This window comes from Salmo trutta, chromosome 16 (genome assembly GCF_901001165.1).
Source record: "Salmo trutta chromosome 16, fSalTru1.1, whole genome shotgun sequence".
Taxonomy (NCBI): Eukaryota; Metazoa; Chordata; class Actinopteri; order Salmoniformes; family Salmonidae; genus Salmo; species Salmo trutta.
In genome coordinates, this window is record NC_042972.1 from 19,530,002 (window position 1) to 19,555,061 (window position 25,060).

Consider the following 25,060-nt stretch of genomic DNA (forward strand, 5'->3'; position numbering starts at 1 on the left):
GTTACTTTGTTTTTTCATCACTCAATATGGGTGGTTTTGTGTCTACAATCAGTGTCCTTGTCATTAAGACGTCAGCATTTCTCTGTGGTTTCGACGCTTGCATTTTCATTTGTGGGCAAGCTCTCTGGTAAGGTCACCTGTACTGTCCGTCTTGTGTGTATGTTTATACTGTAATTTGAGATGTTTATAGTCTTATGTATAGTAAAAAGCATGAGCTTTTTGTGTATGGTCTTGTGTGTGTAATGGCTTACTAGTCAATGACAATGAGAAATAACACAATACATTCCATCTCTACCAGCTCCCACTAAAATATGTCCCTCCCTATCATAGCAGAGGTACGATGTACTGCATGTCGTGTGTATATATACTTATATATATACTCTCACACCAACCTCAAGTCCATCCCAAATACACAACAACAGCATGTCCAAAACTCTTCTTCACATCCATAATGAACTTCAACAAAACTACCTTTTTGATGAATGCAACGATAACTCATTCCGTCTTTACCTTCCTAGTATCTTTAACAACCCACAGCATATTACTGTCTTCTCGGAGGTCTGCTGGGGGTAGTCTGTTGCTCTGTTTGTGGCTGTTTTAAACCTTCCCTCATATTATGGTACAATTGATTATTCATTGAAGTAATTGTGATGAATACAGTGTAATATGATTGTAATACAAATATAATCATGTTGAACTCACTATTGATTATAATTGAATGTAAATGATTATTTCCCCTGTTTACACACTGTCTTATGGATGTGGAATCATGGTGTTTGCAGTTTGAGGAGCCAAGCAGAAATACAGTTCTCTGTGGTAGGTAACTGACAACAGACCTACTGTATATTGTATTGTAACCCTGGACAAGCACATCTGATTCAACTTGTCAACTAATCATCAAGCCCTCAATGAGCTGAATGGGGTGTGTTTGTCAAGGGGAACACTTCCCTAGCAGACTAGGTGACAAATCTGTCCATGTGTCCCTGAGCAAGGCACTTAACCCTAATTGCTCCTGTAAATTGCTCTGGATAAGAGTCTGCTAAATGACTAAGATGTCAAATGTAAATGTTTTACATACAGATTTCATACTACTATATGGATTTAGGAAAAAAAACATGGTTATTTGTCTCTGAAATGAAACCAAGTGATAGACTTTACATTTTAGCAGACGCTCTAATCCACAGCGACTTACAGTAGTGAATGCATACATTTCATACATTTTTTTCTCCGTACTGGTCCCCCGTGGGAATCGAACCCACAACCCTGGCGTTGCAAACACCATGCTCTACCAACTGAGCCACATGGGACCACATTTTAAACAAATACTGTACATGTCTGTCATTCAACAGCCCCATACTATGATTAGATAGTGAAAAAACACACCAAAGCTAATTTACCAACATTTCTGAAAATGTATATATAGTGTTTTGTCATGAAACTCTTCATATTGTTTTATATTAGTTTATCTATTGAAAATGTATGCTTTGGTTAAAGTCTTCCATGTACAATAGTCTAATATGAATGTTTTGAATAAGCAAATACACCAACCTGCCTTTCAATAGATCTACACTCTGATATGCATGCACACATACAGAACACACAGATACACAGTCAAAACAACACACAAAACAACTTGCAAACTCTAAAATTGAAATGCAGAGGGCTTTAATAAATAAAAGTATAAGGTACATACAGAAGTTCAAGTAACGAAGGAGGTGTTTGTACTAGGTTCACAGTTCAGATGTAACAGCATACTCCCAACATCACCATGGCCACAAGCACAGAGCAAGCACTCTAATCCAGGGTTAGGATCAATTCACTTCCTGAATTGACTGAATTCAAATGGAATTCAACCCAACCCTACTGTAAGTCCTAGCTGGCCCTGTATCACTCTCCCCGACCTCCAAGTCAAACTATTTGCTGTAGAGGACACATTGGTCCTGCTCCTGTAAGTCACTCTGGATAAGAGCATACGCTAAATGACAAAAATGTAAATGGAATAGAAACATTATTCGTATGTTCAGACAGTTCGGGCTAATGTACTTCTTCTGGTTTGCTCATCCAGGTAAAAGGTGTTAATATGGAGTTAGATATCTGCCAAAGGTTGAACGCACAACATTTGGGCAGTTCTCTGATGCCATATGTTTAGCTAGTGTACGCCTGAGCTGTAGAGATGAAAGGAAGTTAGTGTGTGCTGTGCTAACACAAGCTGTCCAGTACAAGTTGGGTGTTGTGGTATAAAGAGACATATGGTTCAAACTGTATGGACTTTTCACTTCACTGATATTTATGGCCCACATACATTTCTATTTGATCGTCTGTATTTATTTTTTATTGGACTACGTTCTACAAACATGTCATGGAGACGACACCTAGATTTCACTACCACATGCCCCACCCTGTCTTCAGAACTACATCATCAGAACAATATAAAAGTATTAAAATAGACTGCTGCTGGTTGTTTGGGGTTGAAAATATCAAAGAGGAAGGGTTTAAAAACACATGAGCATCACATAAAGGTACCTGCATTGAGTAACAACATGTACAGTCTTTATTGGATTGTTTGGTATGGAGAATGTCCATCTACACCTGCCAACCGGGTTTGAGGATCAATGACTACCTCTCATTTTAAATTCTAAACTTGACCCTGTGATGACCCATGGTTACCAGGAAGTAAGTAAGTGTGTGTGTGTGTGTGTGTGTGTGTGTGTGTGTGTGTGTGTGTGTGTGTGTGTGTGTGTGTGTGTGTGTGTGTGTGTGTGTGTGATGTATGGGGGAAAAAAAGTGAAATGTGTGACGGTTACGTCAAAATGTACATACAGCACAAACGCACGTTACTTCAGTAAACACAGGGGTGGACTTTCACAGTGAGGGGGTGAGGTTACCAGGTGGGGTGGGGTCATGTGACATGAAACGTTTATCTGAGGGGTGGTAGAATTGGGTCGGGTGGGGCTTAGGCAGGAAGGGGTGGAGCTACTTGGCGTTGGCAGAGCCGCTGAGCATCTTCCTGATGGCCTGGCAAATGGCTTCGCGGTCGATGCCGTAAATCTTGAGCAGCTCGTTGGGCTTGCCGCTGCGGGGTACGTGGGCCACGGCCAGCCGCTGTAGGGTGAATCCCTGCTCGTTCACCACCGCTGAGCACACTGCCTCCCCCAGACCACCTGAGGAACAGCAACAATACATTAAATACGTGACACGAGAGAGGGAAGGGACAGGAAGAACCTTCTCTGCGACAGGGTTACGGTCAATTCATATTCAATTCAGTCAATTTGAAATTCGGTTTCCTTCCCGAAATTTTCTGAATTGAAATGGAATTGACCCCAATCTGGGACACTAGGATTAAGTTGAGCTCAAACACTGACCTAAGGTCAGCTTTGTGTTTATCCCTCTACACTTAAATGTTATGATTGTGGGTAGATAAGCTGATCCTAGATCAGTGCCCACTGCCTAAAGGTTCTACCTGAAGCCACTCGTTGCTCATTGATCATTTGGATGAAGCCATTGATCTATTTCTGTTGCCATGCAAGGCCCCCCCCCCATATTCTCACCCTCTATCTGTCCTTCTTCGTTCTCTCACTCTTTTTCTCCCATGCTATCCCTAGTTTCTCTCCCCTTAGGGGACAGATAGGGGGATGCTACTGATTTTGGAAGCCACATATCTTTGGTCCAGTCTGTCCCCTCCCCACCCCCACTCTCATCTCCTCCGGCCCTAACCTACACAGACACAGACTGGGCAGGACTAGGCATGGCTGTCTGTGTTGGACATAGCTGTCTATGTGATATCTGGGTCACAGAAAGCCCCATGGGAACACACTCCACTAAGGAAATCTGACAGCACTCTGCTTCCCTGGCCCTCACACACACACACACACACACACACACACACACACACACACACACAGATATACAGTCTCCCTCCTCAGCAAACAAAAGACACCAGAACAGAATATATCTCGCCCACCATGACAGCGCCTAACACGTGATGCCTCTCGAGCCAATGAGAACATGCCACTGCATCACGTCTCAGCCACTCATCCAATTGGAACATGCCACCGCAACACACCCCAGTGTCTGTGGGCCAATGAGAGGACACTGGCTGCATATTCATAAATAATAATGGAAAAATATTTCAGGTTGCCAGGTTGTAAAGGCCATGCAATATATATGGCTAAACACTACAATGTGGCTAAACTACATAAAAGTACCCTCGAGTGCTGGAGTCTGGTGAAGTGGTTACTTCCTGATGTTTGGTCACTCTCTAACTTTCTGGTTTTTGGTCCCTCTCTAACTTCCTGGTGTTTGGGCCCTCTCTAACTTCCTGGTGGTTGGTCCCTCTCTAACTTCCTGGTGTTTGGTCCCTCTCTAACTTCCTGGTGGTTGGTCCCTCTCTAACTTTCTGGTGTTTGGTCCCTCTAACCTTCTGGTGTTTGGTCCCTCTCTAACTTCCTGGTGTTTGATCCCTCTCTAACTGCATGGTGTTTGGTCCAAGGAGGTCGGAACACTTGTCAGAAAAAGCATACCTTCGTAGTAGTGGTCCTCTACAGTGAGGATACGCCCCCTGGTCTGGCGAGCGTGCTCAATGATGGTCTTGGAGTCCAGGGGTTTGATGGTGAACGGGTCAATCACCCTGATGAAGATCCTTTCTGGGAAAACAACAAGGTGGAAAACATAGCGTTAATCAACAGTAGTGCAGAGGGTTGCAGAATTCCCAGGTTTTTCAGAAATCCTGGTTGGAAGATTCACGGAATTAGAAATGAATAAGCAGGAAATCTGGAATCCTTCAACCAGGATTTTTGGAAAACCTGGAAATTTGTTACTGGAATTGTGGATCCTTGAGTAGAGTGTTTCAGTGGAGAAACAATAACAAGACACAGGCAGCTACACAGAGAATGACTATAAAACCTGAACCTTAAATCATTGTGGGAGGGATAAAGCTTTCTAATCTGGATAAACTTGAACATATAGTTGAGAAAGTCTAACACTTATAGGAGAATAAGACGTTGTGCGCCAACGCTAATGAACTGATTGAATTAAATAGCAGCGCATTAGTACATGGAGCCAATATTAGCGTATGAAAAAAAGAGAGCATTGCCCCAGACAGGAGTAATCAAACTCAGATAAAGTTTTGTCCTGGGTTCCAAGTATTTCTCCACACCCACATAGTTAGATCATTGATCTGGGTGTAGTTGTACTGTACCTTTCTTGAGCATCTCAGCTGCAGCCACGGCCTCATGCAGAGTAATCCCAGCTCCGATCACAGTCACCTTGTCCTCCGTACTCTGGTGCACCACCTGAGATGGACAGGGAAGGGTTAACAGCAAGGCTCTAGCACATCTCATACAGCTCTTCCTGCTCTAGACTATTGGATGAGAGATGAATTGTTTATCCTACTAGAAGACAACCCTGTCTGTCTGCAGGCTTGTGTTCCAGCCACTCAACCACTTGTACTCCATCCATAGTAGAAACTCGTTCAGTTGTCAGATAAAACATTCTCAGTGAGATACAGTAGTTCCTATTATGGATGCTGTGCAACTGATTAAACTAATCATTTTACTAATCATAGCACGTCCTGAAGCAGGATAGAAAACTAAAGTGGCTTAGTCAAGGCTGTGATTAGTCTGTGTAGTTAATGTAATGTACAAAATATTTCAGAGCTGAGTGGTGCTCACCTTAGCCTGTCCACATGGAAGTCCTCATTGCTGGCTGTAGATGATGGGTTTCTCGGGGCGGCTGGTTCTTATGTAGCAAACACCCTAAGAAAAAGATAACATAGTACAATGTATATTGGAATTCATTGTAAACAGGTATTACATTGTAGGGTGAGAACACAAAGCCCATCCCCTGGTTTTGGGGTGGTGTGGGAGGTAGAGGGAAAACATCATGTTTGGAGGACTATAACATATTGTGGGAGGGGATGAGAAACCAATAGCATTTTGGGAGTTTGGAGATAAGGACCAATAACATTTGAGGGTATGGGGATAAGGACCAATAACATTTTGGGGGTATGGAGATAAGGAGCAATAACATTTTGAGGGTATGGGGATAAGGACCAATAACATTTTGAGGGTATGGGGATAAGGAGCAATAACATTTTGAGGGTATGGGGATAAGGACCAATAACATTTTGAGGGTATGGGGATAAGGACCAATAACATTTTGGGGTGTATGGGGATAAGGACCAATACATTTTGAGGGTATCGAGATAAGGACCATAACATTTTGGGGGTATGGAGATAAGGACCAATAACATTTTGAGGGTATGGAGATAAGGACCAATAACATTTTGAGGGTATGGGGATAAGGACCAATAACATTTTGGGGTGTATGGGGATAAGGACCAATAACATTTTGGGGTGTATGGGGATAAGGACCAATAACATTTTGGGGTATATGGGGATAAGGACCAATAACATTTTGGGGTGTATGGGGATAAGGACCAATAACATTTTGAGGGTATCGAGATAAGGACCAATAACATTTTGGGGTATATGGGGATAAGGACCAATAACATTTTGGGGTATATGGGGATAAGGACCAATAACATTTTGGGGTGTATGGGGATAAGGACCAAAAACATTTTGGGGTGTATGGGGATAAGGGACCATAACATTTTGAGGGTATCGAGATAAGGACCAATACATTTTGAGGGTATCAAGATAAGGACCAATAACATTTGAGGGTATGGGGATAAGGACCAATATCTTTTGGGGGTATTGGGATAAGGACCAACATCTTTTTTGGGGGTATGGGGATAAGGACCAATATCTTTTTGGGGGTATGGGGATAAGGACCAATATCTTTTTGGGGGTATGGGGGATAGAACCCATATCTTTTGGGGGGTATGGGGATAAGGACCAATAACATTTGAGGGTATCGAGATAAGGGACCATAACATTTTGGGGGTATGGGGATAAGGACCAATAACATTTGAGGGTATCGAGATAAGGACCAATAACATTTTGGGGTGTATGGGATAAGGACCAATAACAATTTTGAGGGTATCGAGATAAGGACCAATAACATTTTGGGGTATGGGGATAAGGACCAATACATTTTGAGGGTATCGAGATAAGGACCAATAACATTTGGGGTGTATGGGGATAAGGACCATAACATTTTGAGGGTATCGAGATAAGGACCATAACATTTTGGGGTGTATGGGGATAAGGACCAATAACATTTTGAGGGTATCGAGATAAGGACCAATAACATTTTGGGGTGTATGGGGATAAGGACCAATAACATTTTGAGGGTATCAAGATAAGGAAAAATAACATTTTGAGGGTATGGGGATAAGGACCAATATCTTTTTGGGGGTATGGGGATAGGATCAATATCTTTTGGGGGGTATGGGGATAAGGACCAATATCTTTTTGGGGGTATGGGGATAAGAACCCATATCTTTGGGGGTATGGGGATAAGAACCAATATGTTTTTGGAGGTATGGGGATAAGGACCAATAGCATTTTGGTGGGAGGATATAATAAGTACCTTTGTGCTGGCGGCAAGCTCCACTGCCTTTTCAATAGAAAACGCCATCGCTGGGTAGAAGATGGTTGCCGTGGGGATGGCCCTAAACTGGCTATGTCTTCTAGACCCATCTGGGATGGCCCGTCCTCTCCTGGAACACCACACTCACATAGTTAGAATCCTTTAATTCCAAATGTTGTCAAATGTAGCAGAAAGCAAACAGTATGTTGTTTTTCAGGGACTTTAGGGGGACTTTTTCACGCTTCATTGAGCGTGCCTGGTGAGAACCACATCCATTTCACACTCCGGGCATGCTCAACAAAACTTGAATACTATTTCAACCCATGTAAAGTGAAAGGCCTGGATGGAACGACAGACATGCAGGTGTATAAGACAGAAAGGAATGAGGACAATAGGACAGACGACGGATGAGAGTGGCAGGCAGGTGTGCAGACAGACAGTCGGACAGACAGTAGGACAGACAGACAGAGAGTGGCATGCAGGTGTGGCAGGCAAGACAGTAGGACAGACAGACAGTGAGAGTGGCAGGCAGGTGTGCAGACAGACAATAGGACATACAGACAGAGAGAGTGGCATGCAGGTCTGCAGCAGACAGTAGGACAGACAGACAGTGAGAGTGGCAGGCAGGTGTGCAGACAGACAATAGGACAGACAGACCAGAGAGAGTGTCATGCAGGTGGGCAGACAGACAGACAGACAGACAGACAGACAGACAGACAGACAGACAGACAGACAGACAGACAGACAGACAGACAGACAGACAGACAGACAGAGTGGCAGACAGGTGTGCAGACAGACACTAGGACAGACAGGCAGATTGAGAGGGTGGCATGCAGTGTACCTGAGGGACTAACAGAGGAGAGGGATATCAGGTCCTCCGGTGAAGGTGACAGCGTCCAGGACAGACAGGGTCAGGGGTCAGGGAGGGGGAGGAGAGAGGGAGGCTAGGGAACTCAGGGGTGAAGGAGGAAGTGAGGAGGAAAACACAGAAGTGGAGAGAGAGAAAGAAAAATAGGAACTTGGATCAAGGAGGAGGACAGTCACGTTAGGCTTTCAGACCATTGAGGATGCGTTGACTTGAGGAGCCAATAGAAAGAGTGCAGAGTGAGTGAGGTCACTGGGGAAAGGGTGGGGTTGTGAGGTGATAGGTTACAGATGGGTGTGATGGTGGGAGGTGTGTGAGTAGCATGTAGTGAGGGTGTTTGGGGTGGATGAATGACTGGACAGACAGACTCACCGATGGACAGGCCGCAGTGGGAGCCACACAGATTGATGTTGCTCTCTGAGATGGCAGCCATACGGAGCTGGTCGTAGGCGCGGGTGAAGAAGGAGGCCAGGGTGCTGGCGTACACAACGTTCCTCTCACGGGCAGCGCAACCAGTGGCAACACTCACCTAGAGGAGGAGGGGAGAAGGGGTTCCATCATACTATAACAATGGCGGCTGGTGACTTTGGCAAGATTAGTTAGGGCGAATAATGGATGGAAATTATTTTAATGAAGCCATGGGTGGACAGCTTCCAAGTCACCGTCTATTCATTTAACAAGGGATGCGTCCCAATGGCCCCATATTCCCTATATAGTGCATTACTTTTGTGTGCACCCTGGTTAAAAGTATACTATAAAGGGAATAGGGTGCTATTCAAGGCGTAGGCACAAATTCAGGAGGACCATCCTCCTCTTCCTCCCTGGAAGAGCCTCCTCTGGAGCCAGGCAGTAAATCTAGTCCCTATTGAACCCCTCGGGGACATGTCCAGTGACCTCCGCAAATATATAGAGTTAGAGACGCACAAATGTCATACCTCCAGACATGCTAACCTCTCACCATTACAATAACAGGGAGGTTAGCATTTTATATCATACCTTCAAGACATGCTAACCTCTCACCATTACAATAACAGGGGAGGTAGCATTTTATATCATACCTCCAAGACACATGCTAACCTCTCACCATTACAATAACAGGGGAGGTTAGCATTTTATATCATACCTCAAGACATGCTAACCTCTCACCATTACAATAGCATTTGTTTTGGGGGGCGGTATGATATTTGTGCGTCTGTAATTTTTTCACTCATAATTATTCAGGATTCAGTCAGAATTATCCACAGCATCCACATTTATGTAAAAGTGTTTAGAAACATATTCTATTCGTATTTACAATAAAATTGACTCCAAAATGACACAATACATTATTTACGATTCATTTCTATTGGCCAAAAAATGATCTGAAACACAACCAAAACAAACAGCAATTGCATTCAAACAGCAAATGTGTAGAGTCACAAGCTTGATGTAGTCATTGCGTGCTTTGAAAATAGGAATAAATACTAAACTTTTTAACTACTTTAATACACAGTTAATACACATGCAACCCGCCCAAGCCCTCACCATTTCTCCTTCACCCAAATCAAGACAGCTGATGTTCTGAAAGAGCTGCAACATCTGGACCCATACGAATCATCGGGCTAGACAATCTGGACCCTCTCTTTCTAAAATGATCTGCTGAAATTGTTGCAACCCCTATTACTAGCCTGTTCACCTCTCTTTGTATTGTCTGAGATTCCAAAGATTGGAAAGCTGGCGCGGTCGTCCCCCTCTTCAAAGGGGGGGGACACTCTAGACCCAAACTGCTACAGACCTATATCTATCCTACCCTGCCTTTCTAAGGTCTGCGAAAGCCAAGTTAACAAACGGATTACCGACCATTTCGAATCCCACCGTACCTTCTCCGCTATGCAATCTGGTTTTAGAGCTGGTCATGGGTGCACCTCAGCCACGCTCAAGGTCCTAAACGATATCATAACTGCCATCAATAAGAGACCAGTACTGTGCCGAGCTGTATTCATCGACCTGGCCAAGGCTTTCAACTCTGTCAATCACCACATTCTTATCGGCAGACGTCGACGTCTTGGTTTCTCAAAGGATGCCTCGCCTGGTTCACCAACTGCTTCTCTGGCAGAGTTCAGTGTGTCAAATCGGCGGGCCTGTTGTCCAGACCTCTGGCAGTCTCTATGGGGGTGCCACAGGTTCAATTCTTGGGCCGACTCTCTTCTCTGTATACATCAATGATGTCGCTTCTTGCTGCTGGAGATTCTCTGATCCACCTCTACGCAGACGACACCATTTTGTATACTTCTGGCCCTTCTTTGGACACTGTGTTAACTAACCTCCAGACGAGCTTCAATGCCATACAACTCTCCTTCCGTGGCCTCCAACTGCTCTTAAATGCAAGTAAAAACTAAATGCATGCTCTTTCAACCGATCGCTGCCCACACCTGCCCACCATCACTACTCTGGACGGTTCTGACTTCTGATATGTGGACAACTATAAATACCTAGGTGTCTGTTAGACTCTAAACTCTCCTTCCAGACTCACATTAAGCATCTCCAATCCAAAATTAAATCTAGAATTGGCTTCCTATTTCGCAACAAAGCATATACATATACTACCCACCACTGCGACATGTACGCTCTCATTGGCTGGCCCTCGCTTCATACTCGTCGCCAACCCGCTGGCTTCAGGTCATCTACAAGTTTCTGATAGGTAAGGCCCGCCTTATCTCAACTCACTGGTCACCATAGCAGCACCCACCCGTACACGCGCTCCAGCAGGTATATCTCTCTAGTCACCCCAAAGCCAATTCCTACTTTTGGCCACCTTTTCTTTCCAGTTCTCTGCTGCCAATGACTGGAATGAATTGCAAAAATCACTGAGCTGAGACTCTTACTCCCTCAACTAGCTTTAAGCACCAGCTGTCCTGAGCAGCTCACAGATCACTGCACCTGTACATAGCCCATCTGTAAACAGCCCATCTATCGTACCTCATCCCCATACTGTATTTATTTATTTATCTTGCTCCTTTGCACCCCTTTATCTCTACTTGCACATTCATCTTCTGCACATCATCACTCTAGTGTCTATTGGTATGTTTAATTACTTCACCACCATGGCCTAGTTATTGCCTTACCTCCCTTTTCTTACCTCATTGCACACACTGTATATAGATTTTCTTCAACTGTATTATTGACGGTATGTTTTGTTCATTCCATGTGTAACTCTGTGTTGTTGTATGTGTCGAACTGCTTTGCTTTATTCTTGGCCAGGGTTGCAGTTGTAAATGAGACTTGTTCTCAACTTGCCTACCTGGCTAAATAAAGGTGAAAATAAAAAAAATAAAAAAATATAATGTGAATTTGTCCCAATACTTTTGTTCCCCCTAAAATGGGGGGGACTATGTACAAAAAGTGCTGTCATTTCTAAACAGTTCACCCATATGGATGAAAATACCCTCATCTTTAAGAGCTTCAGTCCTCACTTTAACTTTAACCCCAGTCATTGTTTTATTTACATCCAAACTTTTGGGGTATAGAGCCCAAAAACAAAATCCCTACTCTGTCCCAAATAATTACAGAGGGCACTGTACTTCATTTGTATGGTGTCCTGCACCTGCAGAGTCTTAGACATGTAGGAAGTTACTGAACACAATCAGCTGCAGATACCAGTACTCTGAAGTTCAGCAGAACATCAGAATTACATACAACAATATTATGGTATCTCTATGACCTGAAGATCCAAAGGGTCAAGTGAGGTCTCCATGGGAACGATAACTGCTGAGCCAATCACAATCAAAGGGAGGGTTCATGCCTCCAGAAGTTATGTAAAAGTCAGTGAGAAGTCAGTCAGTCCAAAAGCACAGGAGCTTACAGTACCATATGTGAGGAATCACTCTCATGCATTGTCATTTCTCATTTCCTGTCTCCAGAGCCCTCCCCGATCCCCCTGCTCCGTCTCCACAATGTAATATGGACTCATTCATATTCTTATAGCAGTACCAAACGAGGTCTCATTATCCCATGTCCTTATTCTCACACTACTTTGAATCTGGACAAAGGAGGACAGAAGTCTGTTATTGACTCCTGTCATTGTATAGAAGAGTATTTTAATTAGTTTCCTTCTCTGTATTTCTCTCTCTCTCTCAACATATATTTTTGATATTTTCTGTTTACCAAAACAGTGGCGGGGTGTCCACTGTGTGATTATTTGAGTTGCAGCTTGCCCCTTTGATGCAGTATTCACAAACACATGACATAATGCAGTCATAAATCAGTCATAACATTAACACCAGTGCCTCTTTTCTCATGCTTCTCTTATCAATATTAATGATTCCTCATTTGAACCTGTCATTCTGGCTCTTTTCTGCACATCAGTCTTTATGATAATAGTCTAGCAGCCAGCAAGCCAGCCAGTCAGTCAACCAGTCAGTCAGTCAGTCAGCCAGCCTGTCAGTTAGTCAGTCATGCCAGGCAGTCACCTACCCAGTCAGTCAGTCAGGCAGTCAGTCAGCCAGTCACCCAGGTCGTCAGCCAGTAAACCAGTCCGTCAGCCAAACATTCACCCAGTCAGTCAGTGAGATCAGCCGGACGGCCACACCCACCCTCCTCTCTGATGAATATTTCACCTCTCATCTCAACATGACTGACTTGTTATAACGGCTGCTCAAACACAGCCCTGACCTACATCTGAACAGGCTGCCAGGAGGACCAGACAAATGGCCAGGCAGCTACTGTATAGCCAGGCGCTGAATGGCTGGCTCTTCCAAAATGTTAATGTACGGACAGATTGCAATGAGGGGGTCAAATAAGTGGGGAGGGGAGAGAGAGAAACAGAAAGATAGAGAAATATTTTCTTATTTTTTATATATATATATATATATATATATATATATTTATTTATTTTTACTTCAGTTTATTTAGTAAATACTTTGTTAACACTTATTTTTCTTAAAACTGCATTGTTGGTTAAGGGCTTGTAAGTAAGCATTTCACTGTAAAGTCTACACCTGTTGTGTTTGGCGCATGTGACAATACAATTTGATTTGATTTGATTTTGATTGGAAAGAGAGAGAGAGACCTACAAAGACAGACAGAGATAGAAAGAGAAAGAGAGAAATAGACAGAAAGCGAGTGGTGGCAGTATACTGTATGAGAGGCTGCAGAGCCATAGGCAGCAGCCAGCTGTGTGTAAGGAGGGAGGGAGCATTGCGAGGCATCGGAGGAATGGAGGGAGGGGGGGAGCATGGCATACTGTAAGTAGGTCATGTCGCAGCCTCTCTGCCTCTCTGCCTCTCTCTACAGTCCCAGTGTTACATTATGAATGGACCCACATCTCAGCCTCTCTGCTTCTCTTTGCTTCTCTGTTCAAACCCAGGTCTGGGGACAGGGCATTCTGTTCAAACCCATGTCTGGGGACAGGGCATTCTTTTTATTATCAGAGAGAGAGATGTAAGTAGAGGAGAGAGGACAGCTAAACTGAGCCACCAAATGCTGCTACAGTTGTATTTCTTATTTTAATCTGAGTACATCTCTACATTTCAGGATAGATTCTTATTTATTTTTTTACAAAAATATTTATTTGGAGGACAGGTCATCTTTTAAAAGCTTGGTGAGGTTAGAGAAAGTGTTTGTCTGTGTTTATAGAGTGGTAATACTTAGTTCCTGTCACGACCGTCAGATGAAGTAGACCAAGGTGCAGCGTGGTGAGCGTACATTTGCCTCTTTATTGAATGTCGCCAGCAAAACCAATAAACAATACAAAACCACCGTGAAGCTTACAGGGCAAAGTGCCACAAACAAAGTTAACTACCCACAAGGACAGGTGGGAAAAAGGGCTGCCTAAGTATGGTTCCCAATCAGAGACAACGATAGACAGCTGTCCCTGATTGAGAACCATACCCGGCCAAAACAAAGAAATACAAAACATAGAAAATAGAACATAGAATACCCACCCAAATCACACCCTGACCAAACCTAAATAGAGACATAAAAAAGCGGGCGCCTCTGGCAGCGCCGGACTGGCGGGCGGCTCTGGCGCAGGATGCACCAGGCTGGGGAGACATGCAGGAGGCCTGGCTCTGGGAGCAGGCACAGGACTCACCAGGCTGGGGAGACTTGCAGGAGACCTGGCTCTAGGAGCAGGCACAGGACTCACCCAGCTGGAGAGACATGCAGGAGGCCTGGCTCTGGGAGCACAGGACTCACCCGGCTGGAGAGACATGCAGGAGGCCTGGCTCTGGGAGCAGGCACAGGACTCACCAGGCTGGGGAGACTTGCAGGAGGCCTGGCTCGGGAGCAGGCACCGGATACACTGGGCCGTGGAGGCGCACTGGCGGTCCTCGGCACAGGGACTGGCACACCCATACTGGCTGGGTGCCCGCTTCCCCCCGGCAAATGCGGGACGCTGGCACCGAGCACACCGGCCTGTGGATGCTCGGCCTCGACAACCGTGCGCATCACCCCATAGGCACGGGGCCTGACCAGTCAAATGCCCGCCACGGTAACACGGGGAGTTGGCTCAAGCCGCACTGGGTTCTCCAGGCGAACTGGAGAAACCGTGAGTGGAGGCGGGCGCAGGACTCACCGGGCTGTGGAGGCGCACTGGAGGTCTGGAGCACAAGCTGGCACAAGACGTGCAGGGCTGGGGAGGCGCACAGGAGCCTGGTGAGTGGGGCTGGCACAGTCTTCACCAGACGGATAGCACGCAACCTCAGGACGAGTATGGAGAGCTGACTCAGGTGACATCAGTTCGAGGACACGCTCGTAGGGCGAATGTCGTGCTTCATGCACCAACACAGCAGCTCTCTCAGTAGCTCTCTCCTCCAATCTCCCCATCAACTCCTTCACTGTCTTTGCTTCGCTCTCCTTCGCTCACCTCCAATTTCACCCCGACTGGCTCTGGTTCCATCCTCGGCTCCGCCGCACCGTCCCGTGTGCCCCCCCCCCCAAAAAATATTGGGGCTTGCCTCTCCTGGCCACGCTGGCTTGGTTCTTTGGTGGTGGGTAGTTTCTGTCACGACCGTCGGATGAAGTAGACTAAGGTGCAGCATGGTGAGCGTACATTTTCCTCTTTATTGAATGTCGCCAGCAAAACCAATAAACAATACAAACCACCGTGAAGCTTACAGGGCAAAGTGCCACAAACAAGTTAACTACCCACAAGGACAGGTGGGGAAAAAGGGGCTGCCTAAGTATGGTCACCATCAGAGACAACGATAGACAGCTATCCCTGATTGAGAACCATACCCGGCAAAACAAAGAAATACCAAAAATAGAAAATAGAACATAGAATGCCCACCCAAATCACACCCTGACCAAACCTAAATAGAGAAATAAAAAGGCTCTCTCAGGTCAGGGCGTGACAGTTCCAATAGGTTTCTCCTGATCCTGACCTCATCACCTGTGACCAGGATCAACTCAAGAGGGTTAGGTTTCATTTCCTACCATGTTCTGTTGAGCGATGTAACACTCCACAAAGCGAGTTGGGATGTTCGTTCTTGAAGATTCTCTGAGTAGGTGATGTTGTTGGTGTCTCCGTCCAGGACCACCACGCGCTCATTGTAACGACCCAGTTTAGCCAGGGCCATGCCATAGGCTTTCCTGGTGGAAATCTGTAGAAAGACAACCATTCAATCATTAATCAACCAATCACTAATCAATCAATCACCAATCATTAATAATAATAAGAAAGCAATAAGTCTACCTGTTATTTATGCACCATTATACGACCTTCTAGTTGACAGTACTCAAAGTTGTGACAGTTTATTTTATATCTTGTTTGGGACTATGGGCTGAGTCCCAAGTGTCAGTGCAGTCAATAATGTTGACACCTCTGTGATTGGGATGAGAGCACAATCCCAGATGTACTGTAAATGGTGAGGTGCAATGGAGGCTGCTGAGGGGAGGACCACTAGCCTGTCCTCCTGTGGTGAGGTGTGTGTTCTATGTGTTACCTCTCTCCCTGCTTGTAGGCGGGTGCGCTCGGCATGGCGGATGTTGCACAGGGCTGACTGGCGGGGCGTCCTCCATGGGCGTGGCAGGGTACAGGCGCTTGCTGCTGTTCATGATGCGCGCCTGCAGATCCTTCACGACTCCCTCAGCCATGTCTTTGGGCAGGGGCTTGGCATGCCAGCCCATCTTATCCTCCACAGCTGGCAAACGTGGACAGCAAAATAACACAACATCAAAATACATACAGTATACTCAACATTATATTGTATACGCATACATAGGCCCAGGAATTGATCATGTGACCTGACCAGTAAAAACTCTGGTACTGAAATCAGGTCACATGGTCAGTAAAAGTCCTTAGCGACACATTATACAGTAGTGACTTGTGTGTGCATATACTGAGATAGAGGGAAGCCCATCACTGAGATAGAGGGTAGCCCATCACCTGAGATAGAGGGAAGCCCATCACTGAGATAGAGGGAAGCCCATCACTGAGATAGAGCGTAGCCCATCACTGAGATAGAGCGTTGCCCATCACTGAGATAGAGGGTAGCCCATCACTGAGATAGAGCGTTGCCCATCACTGAGATAGAGCGTAGCCCATCACTGAGATAGAGCGTAGCCCATCACTGAGATAGAGCGTTGCCCATCACTGAGATAGAGCGTTGCCCATCACTGAGATAGAGGGAAGCCCATCACTGAGATAGAGGGAAGCCCATCACTGAGATAGAGCGTTGCCCATCACTGAGATAGAGCGTTGCCCATCACTGAGATAGAGCGTTGCCCATCACTGAGATAGAGGGTAGCCCATCACTGAGATAGAGGGTAGCCCATCACTGAGATAGAGCGTTGCCCATCACTGAGATAGAGGGAAGCCCATCACTGAGATAGAGCGTAGCCCATCACTGAGATAGAGCGAAGCCCATCACTGAGATAGAGCATAGCCCATCACTGAGATAGAGGCCTAGTATGAGTAATATAATGTAACCAGTAGCCATGTGAGGCTGAGAGTACCTGGGATGCCCTTGCCCTTGGTGGTCTTGGCGATGATGGCAGTGGGCTGGTGGCGAGCCTGGCTCAGAGCCTTACACAGCTCCTCCACACTGTGCCCATCCACGATGATGGCATGCCAACTGTAGAAACACATCAGAAAACCCATTCCACATATGGAAACATGAACACACTTTCTCTACTCATACACACATAAACAATACATTCCACATATGCCCACTAATGTTGACATATGCCTTCACACATTCACAGACTCGTTCTCCCAGCACATTCACAAAGATGATCACTCTCTCCTCGTAAACCCACTTTCACTCACACACACACACACACACACACACACACACCACACACACACACCACACACACACACAACACACACACACACACACACACTCACCCGAAGGCCTCACAGCGTTTCTGGTACTTCTCCAAGTGGTGCTGCAGGGGCGCTGGGTCGGTCTGGCCCAGACGGTTGATATCCAAGATGGCCACCAGGTTGTCCAGCTGGTAGTAGGAGGCGAAGGACATGGCCTCCCACACTGCCCCCTCAGACAGCTCCCCATCCCCCATCAGACAGAACACACGGTAGCTGAGGAAGAGAAAGGGACGGATGGGTAAGACAGGGTGTGTGTGTGTGTGTGTGCGTGTGTGTGGGGGGGTGGGGTGGGGGGGGGGTTGTAACAGTGTGTGTATGTACCCACACCACCCCCTGCATCTGTCTAGGGGACTGGATGGTAACCTTTACAACCTCTTTCTATCACACCTACTCTGTTCCCTCACATCTTCACTGAGGCTTCTAGCCACACAGGCTCCTATGAACAGAACAAACGCTCATCTTTTAATCAAATGGTTTGATAATCTGCTTATGTTATGAGTTTTAACCACTGTCCACACAAAATCCTTCTCTAGTACAAATCTATCTAGGGCACATTTTGGAGACTGGCAATATCAGCATTCTGCATATCGGAGATCCACATTTCGAGACAAAACCTGAACCCAAGCCTGAATTAGATTGAGGAATGTGAGTGTGGTTTTGAACAATAGACTGAGTGATGAATACTAATGTAAACCTGGTCCAATCGGATTCTGAGACAGAATCTTTCTGGATGGTAAAAAAGAACAGAGTTGTGTCTGCCAGGGCTGTGGTAATTAGAGCAGAACAATTGGGATAGCAGAGCATGCAGCCCCTGTACACCCAAGAGAACCTTCAAAAACCTCACTATGCTCTAAAGCAGTGTTTCCCAACACTGCTCCTTGAGTACCCCAACAGTACACATGTGTATTGTATCCCTGGAGAAGCACACCTGATTCAACTTGTCAACTAATCATCAGCCCTCAATGAGTTTGCATGAGGTGTGTTTGTCCAGGGCTACAATGAAACTGTGTACTGTTGGTGGTACTGAGGACCAGGGTCGGGGAACACTGCTCTAAAGACCTCTAAAAATACCACAGTATGAACTAGAGTCCACGCTTGACACTTTAGAATTCAGAGACATGCAAAGACTTATAATCTGTGTGTGCATGTGTGTGAACTCTTACCTGGACTTGTCAAAGTACTTCCCGGTGTAGGCAATCCCACAGGCCACACCCAGGCCCTGGCCCAGAGAGCCAGTAGCCCAGCATCCACAAACTGCTGCTTCTGAAACTCCAACGCATACACAGGAACAGGAACTGTTACTATCACCATAGAGAGCAGGGATGTGTTCAGTAGTGGAAAAACGTTGATGTATTATTATGTTACAAGTTATTGGACAAGTTTAGTGAGGCACTACCTGAACTTGTCCAATAAGAAACACAGATTTTGTTTACAGTTGCAAAACATTTTGCTACTGTGTGTTCTTCGGAATATGACCCAGGTTTAGAGTTGTTGTGTGGTTATATCTGTCTGGTCCTAATTGAGGCTAACTGTTAGGCAATTAAAGGTGAGGAGTAGGCTAAGGTCGCGTTCCATTGCTCAGACGTTGCATGCATCAACCAATGGTTGCGTGCCACGACATCGACTGTGCAGTCGGGCACCACATTGCTGTAACATATGATATGGTATGGTTAGCTGATACGTTAAATACCTATCCAGGCATTGTAAGATCTGGCATGGTCATCAATGTCTGAACAGGAAGAACATGACCTAACTGTTAGGCTGTTAAAGGTGAGGTGTAGGATAACTCTTAGGCTACTAAAGGTGAGGTGTAGGATAACTCTTAGGCTATTAAAGGTGAGGTGTAGGATAACTCTTAGGCTACTAAAGGTGAGGTGTAGGATAACTCTTAGGCTACTAAAGGTGAGGTGTAGGCTAACTCTTAGGCTATTAAGGTGAGGTGTAGGATACCTCTTAGGCTATTGAAAGGTGAGGTGTTAGGCTAACTCTTAGGCTATTAAAGGTGAGGTGTAGGCTAACTCTTAGGCTATTAAAGGCCCAATGCAGATGTTTTATATCAATATCATATTATTCTGTGTAACAATTAAGTACTTACTGTATATATATTTACATTTAATGGGCAAAAATTGCTTTTTATCAAAAAACTATTCCTCAAAAAATAATTTGCTAGGTCGTCTAGGAGTGGTCTGAGTGGGGAGGGGAAAACTAGCTGTTATTGGCAGAGAGGTTTGGAACACTCTTTGTTATTGGCCGAAACTCCTGTCCATAGCAAAACCTGCTGATTTATAAGGTTCTGTGTATACTGTATTTCAACCAGCAACTATCAGGAATAACACTGATCATTTTTTGGGGCACTTTTACAATGTTAGTTTCAACAGCTGCCTGACAATATGATACAAAACAGAGGAAAAATATATTTAGTGCTTAAGCTATTAAAGGTGATGTGGTAGTAGTGTCACTTACGGTGTGGGGGTGTCCCTCCAGGTTGGACTCCACCTGGCACAGAGAGAGCAGCTCACTCTCCTTCAGGAAGCCAGTCTCTGTCCACATGGAGTACAGCGCCGGGGCGGCATGACCCTGAGGAGAGGAACAGACATCTTACTATAGTACTAGTATATGATACTATAACAAAACCTATAACACTATAACACAACCACAATATAACTGTATAACCAGGAAGAGTAAAATACACTGTTGCTGCTTGCCAGCCAAATAATTATACATATGCCTATGACAACTGCAGACTAACTGTATATCTATGAAAAATCTCTTACAAGCCACAACACAAGCCATAAAGAAGCAGATGTTGAACCGTTATATGACTTTTATCTAACCAAAACAGTGGCTGGTGGTCAAATCAATGAAAGAAAATGTAAAACTTCAATTCAATACAAATTCAATAGAACTTTGTTCATCTACGGTGTCTCACCTTAGAGAGGATGAAGCGGTCCGGTTGTTGATGGTCTTGGGGTCCTCTGGCGGTACTTCATTGTGTTGAAGAACAGCACAGACATGATTTCTGCCACGCTGCAGCATGATGTAGGGTGTCTGGGAGGTTACAGACAGACCAGGGAGGGAGGTTACAGACAGACCAGGGAGGGAGGTTACAGACAGACCAGGGAGGGAGGTTACAGACGACCAGGGAGGGAGGTTACAGACAGACCAGGGAGGGAGGTTACAGACAGACCAGGGAGGGAGGTTACAGACAGGTTACAACAAGTTGGACACAGACTGTTTTCTCGCTCTCGCACACGCACACACACACACACACACCACACACACACACAGACCACTTTACACAACTCATAAACATTCAAAATTGACACAGAGCCTATAACTGGATTTGAAGTGGCACAGTCTTAGAGCACAATGGGGAAGGATGGGTAGCACTATTAGAGTGTACTTGTCTATCCAAATACTAATGAGGGGGCCATGCTCAAACCGAGATGCCCTATTGGCTCTCTCTCACAGGAGGTTTGGTGGCACCTTAATTAAGGAGTAGGGGCTCGTGGTAATGACTGGAGCATTAACAGTGTAATGGTATCAATACATCATGATGACATTCCATTTCCTCTGTTCCGGCCATTATTATGAGCCGTTCTCCCCTCAGCAGCCTGCTCTCTCTTTATCCCAATTACAGTGACGGTCAACATCAGAGGGGTAAACCCTCCCCTTGCAAAGCGCCAGTTCAGGTCACGGTCACAACACAGACCTATCCCTGCTACAACGAGACTAACCGGAGGCTGGGGAGAGATGGGGGACCATTTTGGCTTCTGTGCGCACGGAGTCAGAGGGCGCCATTTGAAGTCACATTCATCACCGGGCTTATAACGGTTACCTTCCATCTCCAGCCAGCGAAATACTTAACATAACCACTGAGGCATAATCTAAAAATCTTCTGTTGATGGAATAGATGCTCTTTAAAAAAATGTGTAAAGAACTGCGTAAAACTAAAAGTACCGACCAGATGCCCTAAAAACTCAACAAAACTCCAGGAATGCTGGCAAGTAGCCTAGCCCAACCAAAATATCACACTTGACTTTCCCCAGTAACGAAATGCGTAGAGGGGTTTTCTCTCAATCATCGACTGCATGGCTGTTGCTTACATTGTATAGGCTGTGTGCGCTCTTGGGCTATTCGTGGATAGGCTACGGTGTTTATTTAGCTATAATAATGCACTTCAAGTGGGTGTTCACACAATAGATGGATTGCTGACTATTTATTTGAATACCTTTATTTAACCAGGAAGGGCTCATTGAGATTTAAAATCTCTTTTTCAAGAGCGTCCTGGCCAAGATAGGCAAGGTCCTTACAAAATTACAGACAAACAACATGAAAAACTACAAGTAATCTAGTAAAAACCATAGAATTAACAAAGATATAACAAAATCAAAAACAGCAAATTAAAAACATTGACAGGGGCAGGGAATCAGTCTCCAGATCATTCATCCGTGATTTAAAAATACCAATCGGGAACAAGTTCATCCAGTTTAAAAGTATTTTGTAAGGCATTCCAAGACGATGGTGCAGAGTACATAAAAGCCCTTTTACCAAATTTGTCCTGTGCTAACAAACTCCGAGGCGCTCCTCCATCATTTTCTCTCGCGCGGTTAGACAGATGGAGATGCAAAATAATTTCCCGATTTGTTGTTCACAATAGAACATTTCTAATACAAAACAATTGGCCACAATGGCCATAAAATCAATCCTGTTCAATAAATAATGTGTAAGCACACAGTTTTCTGCAATTTAAAGCTATTAGCAGACTAAGTGGTCAGAACTATCCCCAAGGACTCATATCAAACATCCTGTTTCTGTTTCATTCATTCATATCAAACATCCTGTTCTGTTTCATTCATTCTCCATAGGTCCAACAGAAACAAAAGAGAACATGCGCTACACTTTACATTTCACATGGATGTGTGTGTGTGTGTGTGTGTGTGTGTGTGTGTGTGTGGTGTGTGTGTGTGTGTGTGTGGGTGTGTGTGTGTGTGTGTGTGTGTGTGTGTGTGTGTGGACCTGTTAACCAGAAGTCCCCACTAGTATAGTAAACAGGACACATTTGACCACATGGGTACATTTGCCAGTCCCCACAAGGAAAAATGCTATTTCTAGTGGGGGTAAGAATTAGTGTTCGGGTTCGAATGAGGGTTAAGGGTTAAAGGTTAGGTTTAGAGTTAACGTTAGGTTTGGAGTTAAGGTTAGGGTAAGGGTTAGGGTAGGGGAAATAGGATTTTGAATGGGAATCAATTGTGTGTCCCCACAAGGTTAGCAAAACAAGACTGTGTGTGTTTTTGTGTGTGTGTGTGTGTTATTACGTTTCATGTGGTTTATGTGTGCACCTGTGTGTATGAATGAGTCTTTAATACACTCTTCCTAGATGTACGACTGTGTAATCTGTGTGTGTATATGTTTATGTGTGTGTTGTGTATTGTCTGTCTGTGTCTGGGTCTTACCCGCTGCCCGTTGCGGTGGTAGCCTTGATGCAGTTTGATTCGGAGGCGGTTGGCGATGTTCCTGAGCGCCTTGCACCGGCTGCTGGTCGGGTTTGTGGTAGTCCTCCATGAAAGGCAAAATGTCAAAGCACCAAAAGAACCAATGTGGACTAGACTGCACAGAGGCTGGGCTGTGTGTGGATTTGTATGTGAGTTGAGGTTTGGTAGAGGGAGCCCTGCTCGTGTGTGGATTTGTATGTGAGTGAGGTTTGGTAGAGGGAGCCCTGCTCGTGTGTGGATTTGTATGTGAGTGAGGTTTGGTAGAGGAGCCCTGCTCGTGTGTGGATTTGTATGTGAGTGAGGTTTGGTAGAGGGAGCCCTGCTCGTGTGTGGATTTGTATGTGAGTGAGGTTTGGTAGAGGGAGCCCTGCTCGTGTGTGTGAGTGGCAAAGAGAAGAGGGAAAGAAAGGAGAGAGGCAGGATTTATCCCTAGTGAGAGTACACACCACAACACACAGAAGAAGGAGGAGAAAGAGGACAGGGCGCGTGCATGATGGTGCAAGGAAGGGGTTGTGTTAAGGGTGGTGTGCGTTAGAAAGAGGTTGGTTGTTAGGGTGTGTGTTTTTAAAAAAAGGGTTGTGTTAGGGGTGTGTTAGAAAAGAAGGTTGTGTTAGGGGTGGTGTTTAGAAAGAGTGTTGTGTTAGGGGTGTGTGTTAGAAAGAGGGTGTGTTAGGGGTGTGTGTTAGGGGTGTGGTGTTAGAAAAGAGGGTTGTGTGAGGGGTGTTGTGTTAGAAGGAGGGTTGTGTGTCTGAAAGGAGGTGGGGTTGCCCACAGTTGAACCATCTGCCCACAAATGTCTTAGGCTTCAGTGTCTAAACTCATTAACCAGACTTGTAGATATGTGAGTCTTGTCCTTTGTTCCTGTCAACCTCAGTGTGCGCCTCGTCGATCGTGCCTTTGTTTTGTGTGCTTCATGTCACAGAGATAAAGATGTACGTGTCTATTGTGTGTAGAGAGAGAGAGTAAAAAGTAACAGAGAGAAAGGAGCGAGGAGAGAGGTAGGCTACGCTATAGAGAGAAAGTTTAAATCATTTTAAGTGGCACGCCAAGGTTTAAAGGTTTCATTTGTTTGAGGGAGGGAGGGAGGGAGGGAGGGAGAGGGAGAGGGAGAGAGAGAGAGAGAGAGAGAGGAGAGAGAGAGGAGAGAGAGAGAGGATGAGAGCAGAGAGAGAGAGAGAGAGAGAATTGTTTTATTTCTCCTGTCTCACTGAGCACACATCACTGAGCACTGGCCTGGTGTCATCCACACACACACATTGTTGTTACTATCCTTGTGGGTACCAAACAAATGTGACTCCTTTCAGGAAGCTAGGCATAGTCACGCGTCACTACTTCACAGGAAAGCCATGTCTAAAATCAAAATTTGTTTTTTGGCAGAAATGCTTCTGGAACATTTCAATGTGCCTTAATAACAAATGTGTATGCCATCTGTACATATGAATAGAATTGTTAAATTATGAGCCTAGTTGGTTTAGCCACTGAAAAAGTCAGCAACCTTCCCGCTAGCCATGATTGGCTGAGATAATGAGTGGGGCTGGACATGACAAGAGATGAGATCCGGATTGGTCTGCCATGTAGCACTCTTCTGTCTATAACATAGGACACTGTGTTATTTTCCCCAACACATCCATGCAGCATAACCTCATGAACTGATTACTAAATTATCTGCACAGTGCTACCCCAGCCACTAACCCTCTCCATCAGACTATCCTGTGTGTTTGTAGTCAGAGCGAAAGTCATGGAGTAGTAACAGGGTCCCGCTGTTAGACAATCTTTGCCTCATTATTTTCTATTGATCTAATTAGGACATGTGATTAGGAAACATCTTCTCTTCCCTACAGTCAAATCGATAGCTATCAAACTTGTTTAAAACAAGTAAATTCAATAGGTGTGCTATGAATT

At 45.1% G+C, this 25,060-nt stretch overlaps 1 pseudogene; it reads right to left on the reverse strand.

Annotated features, from left to right (window-relative positions):
- Positions 1–1,643: 1,643 nt before the first annotated feature.
- On the reverse strand, positions 1,644–23,594 carry LOC115150241 (transketolase-like; annotated as a pseudogene).
- Between the last annotated feature and the right edge of the window lie 1,466 nt (positions 23,595–25,060).